We start from the raw sequence: 4,749 nt of genomic DNA, 5'->3' as shown, positions 1-4,749 counted from the left end.
CGACAGCCACCGCCACCGCCGCCACCCACTCGCTACCGTTGTCACCCCAGCTGCGACCAACCGCCAACGCCACTCGCCGCCGCCGCCACTAACTGCCACCTTTGCTTCCACCCACCACCAACGGCCACCTTGTCGCCACCACCACTCCTCATCACCGCCGCACCGCCACTCGATGCCGCCACCACCACCCATCGCCGCCACCGACACCCACCACCGCCATCTATAACCACCCACAATCACTACCACCGACCACCACCACCACCACTCACCGCTAATTTTATTACTCCGTTTTTCTTGTCTACCGAACAATACACAATAATAATTTATTTCATTCACATGGTAACCAAACAAGACATGGAATGGTAATGATCCATTGCATTCACTCATCCATTCCATTACCTCGTCCATTCCATTCCTTCGCACATTCCATTACCCTATACCAAACAGACCCTTACTGAATGGTTTATATAATTGCTGAATGGTGTTATATACTTACTGAATGGTGTTATATACTTGCTGAATGCTGAATGGTGTTATATACTTGCTGAATGATGTTATATACTTATTGAATGGTGTTATATACTTGCTGAATGGTGTTATATACTTCCTATAATTAAGGTGGCGATTATAGGAAGCTTTTAATTAATTGAATTAATGATAAAATTACTTGTTTACCGTTTTCAATTAATTTAGATCTAATGGTGGCTGAGATTCTTTCTTACCTTTCTCACACTTTTGGTTTTTTTTACAATAACCTTACCCTATAGTATTAATAGTATAATATGTGAAATTGAAAATTGTTAATGAAAAAATAGAATAATTACGAATTAAGTGAGTTAAAGGTATATATTATTAATAGTATAAGATGTGAAATTGAAAATTATTAATGAAACAAAAAGATAAAATATTTACAAACTAAATGAATTAAAAGTATATATATAATTAATAGTATAAGATGTGAAATTGGAAATTGTTAATGAAAGAAATATAGTTATTATTCATCGAAAGGAAATTTTAGTATTATAATGTAATTAGTGGTTTCCTTCCGCGCTTCGCGGCGGGGACAAACCAATTTTTAAACTGAAAGCACAAATTCATATATTAAAGTCGTGATATTCGAAAAAGGATATCAACAATTAATCTAGAATCATACAAACATATTAAATTGAAACGCATTATGGTAAGAATATTGTTAATAGTGGAAATCGTTTGGGTGGTTGTGATCGAAACTCAATAACAAAATGTTTAACCACAAAAGAAGTACCGAAAGTACGGAATAAGAACCATAACGGAGTAAGCAGCATGCATAGAAATATAGCTCCAGATCTGACATGGCATAAACAAAATACTACAACTGTCCATATCACTTTTCAAAATATTGAGTCCACATTTTAATACATAATCTGCAAACTAAAAGAAAATGGAAAAGTTGTTTTTTTTTGCTTACCTGCCATTGTTTTAAGGTTAGTGCCTGATACTAAGAAATCTGCAAACCAAAAAGAGGCAGAATATTCAACAAACTTAAAACATGTAATTTGTCATTTAGGGCTCAAGCATACGAAAACCTCAATAAGCAAGTATCAAAACTTCAATCCGTATAATATACATAAACCTACCGCTGAATCGACAACCCATCATTCAATCTTTAACATTTATTTTGACACTCAACTTAACACATTTTCCTTCTATTTAATATTAATATAGTTTCTAATCAATATATATTTAACCTTTTCAATGCCACCTCGCCCTTCATAAATTTCTTCTTCTGTAAACCAGAACTGAATTGATATATTCTACAACTATTATTTTCAAACTTGAAACTGAACATGTTATATTTACGGTTTTCGAAACATATAACATTTTAAACCAATTTTTATTCAGTTTATTATCTAGTTAGGGCAAAATCAGCTTTAAACTGAAATTGCAGAACTAAATACCAAACCATTTTGGATTGCTCTGGTTCTTGGTTCCATTAGTCCTAATTTTTTGGTTGCGGTTCAGTACAGGTCCGGAGGGACCCGAACACCCTTTATTACATAATAAAATCAAACCATAGGATATAGTGGAAAAAGGAAATAATAAAACGTACAGATGGATCATGAGGATAGGTTTTAGGGAAGCACACATCAAAGGAAAAAAGACAATCATAATACCGCGTTCCTTCAGCTCCCATTATGACGCTTTTTAAAGACCCATCCTCGATTCATAAACCGTAAGTCCGTAACAAATATCATATCTATAACCAAATAACAAATGTTATATCAACCCAAATGTAAAACATAAAAACCCCATCCATTTACTTTTAGGGGCCAAAAGGGTTAAAAAAAGACGTTGAGGGCTCAGATATAAAAAAAGAATTCCTTTTGGGGCTAAAAGGGTAAAAGTGATATACCCATAGGGGCCAAATGGTAATTTACTCAACATAAAACTTGCAAAATCTAGCAAAACAGACCAGGTAAGTCTTTTTCGAGAATCCTCCATTCTTCTTGAATCTTTTAGCCCAGTTTCGTGTGTCAGCAAGCCATTATAGCTGCACAATACAGAGCATAAAAAATTTAGTTTTTTAAGACAACCATTAAACAACATTCAAAGATTCAAACTATAAAAGGGATATTTTAGACTATAATCATAGATTTTTTGTTGATTAAGAACTTTGCTTAATCGTTATTCTAAAGGTTAAAACAAATAGGAAGAAAAAACCCTAACATAAAGAATTGAACAGATTCATGATCCCATTTTAATTGAAAGTGATCTCATAAACTTATACTTTTAAGGTAATCAAAGAAGAAGAGATAGATATAACCTTCTTTATAGCCAGGTTATCAAAGAAGAAAGATAGATTGAACCTTCTTTATAGCCAATGGCGGCAACAAACGTATTTCTTCCGTTAACACAGCCACCACTGAAACCCTAACATAAAGAATTGAGCAACATCAGATACGAAATCAATTTGGGAAGTAATAGAATCAGCTAACAATAAACCCTTTTGAGATAAAGTGAGAGTACCTGGATACAGTCTAGGACGTCAAGCGGAATGACAACTGGTGGTTAAGATTAGTTGGATTTACGGAACCATAACCCCTTGTTTCTACGACCTTCCCACCACCGGAGTGAAAAACAACTCCGTCGTCACCGTCGGCGTGAAAAACAACGTAGTTGTCACCATGGCATCAGGCACTTGCCTCGCCTCTGGAGGCGGCCGTTACCACTATTAACCACCATCGTCTTGCTACAGACCACGTTTAAAGCCATCACCTTTAACTGGACGTGGGTCATTGCCTTGCAATGTTTTTTCTCAGCAGTGTCCACCATACGCTCGAGGAAGTTCCTGCACCACTTTGGGTCATGCATCACCCCACTCTGACTCGACTGTAAATCACTTGACTTTGAGGCCTTGGAGTCTGAAAGCCTAGGGTAGCGATTTTTCTCATGACTGGTAATGGGCTTTGTGGCAGGCTCCTCGCCTTTGAATCTGGAAGTTGATATGGGGCAACTTTTCTTTTTAGATGATCAGTTTTTGGAGGTCCGACATTAGACGAAGCGGCTGCAGTTCTTTCTTTGGTCTTAAAACCAAAAGATGCTCGAGGAGCCACAAACAACATCAGCTGAATGGGTGGTAAAATTCACATCTGACCAGTTAGGTGTCTTAATAAACTGAAGAAGACCCTTTTCTGCGAACAAATTACAAACATAAGTTAAAGAAGGACCGAAATCAAACATACCACAACAGTTCTCATTAAGATGGGCCCATTCGAACCAATAGAATAATTATTTTGGATTAAGCATTGCAGCATGACCTTTAGTTAACCCAACTAATATTTTTCTTTAAATAAATATGCAATAAAACACACAATCAGAAGTACAGTTAACAATATATTTGTGTGCTGTTAGCGCAATCAATGTGACAATAATCATACGATACAGAATAATAATTCTCAACTCAGTTTCCCCAAATCCACCCTTTGAAAAGAGCTTTACCGGAATCACTTACATGCCTGATAGCATCATCATCGGTCATTGAACTTTCAAGAAAACCAAACTTACAGTGTAAAAAGGCGCCCCGTAATCTTGCTGGAACCCTAGTTGAGTCACAGAGTTCGTTTCTAAAGTCACCGACATGCCTATAACCAGAACCTCCATCATTGCCTTCTTAATCGTCATTACCTTCAATTGAACGGCGGCCGGAACCCTGGAACTTAGCCCACCCGATAGCGATTCTGATAAAGAGAACAATGGCGATACCATGTTTCATGGCGGAACCCTAACCGCCGCCGCCGCTAACGACTGAACCTTTTCGCAGCCATCTCCGTCATCATCGCCGCTTTGTAACCAAAATCGCTATCATCGTCGTCTTCCTTATCTCACTTCTTTCTCCTTCTGTCTCTGTGCAATCAGAAGTGAGGATGATGCGTGTTGTTGGTGAAACACCAAAAGTACCCTTTTTTACTGTTCAAAACGTTGTTTTATTAATGTATAGGAGAATGTTTAAATGATATCTTTTAGAAGAATGATAGAAATACCTATGGTAATGGGTGTGACATGATACCACTTTATTATTTCTTTGTTATTATGATTCCCCATAGTCTACCTTTGTGCATGTCAAGCTCACGTGTCTTCTATTTTCTTTTTTAATAATTATATTTTGTAAATAAATCTAAATAAATATAAAGCTAGGTATATACAAAACAATACAATCAATTTTGTAAAATATATATCCTATATAGGAGAAGCTCAATACAAAAATACAAA

The 4,749-nt window shown here is 36.6% G+C and overlaps 1 long non-coding RNA gene across 4 annotated transcripts; it reads right to left on the bottom strand.

Moving 5' to 3' along the window:
• Positions 1-1,142: 1,142 nt before the first annotated feature.
• Positions 1,143-4,506, bottom strand: LOC110916438. Of its 4 annotated transcripts, XR_002579751.2 has the most exons (7): positions 4,045-4,506; positions 3,007-3,671; positions 2,804-2,910; positions 2,453-2,530; positions 2,090-2,236; positions 1,448-1,486; positions 1,143-1,326 (listed from the first exon to the last, which is right to left on the bottom strand). It is a non-coding gene; the product is annotated as an uncharacterized LOC110916438 (long non-coding RNA). The 4 variants fall into 4 exon arrangements; XR_004885003.1 differs by having other exon boundaries at positions 1,143-1,486; XR_004885005.1 differs by having other exon boundaries at positions 1,143-1,486; positions 2,804-2,902.
• Between the last annotated feature and the right edge of the window lie 243 nt (positions 4,507-4,749).

This window comes from Helianthus annuus, chromosome 16, assembly GCF_002127325.2.
Source record: "Helianthus annuus cultivar XRQ/B chromosome 16, HanXRQr2.0-SUNRISE, whole genome shotgun sequence".
NCBI classification, from domain to species: Eukaryota; Viridiplantae; Streptophyta; class Magnoliopsida; order Asterales; family Asteraceae; genus Helianthus; species Helianthus annuus.
This window is presented reverse-complemented; position numbering and strand designations above follow the sequence as displayed.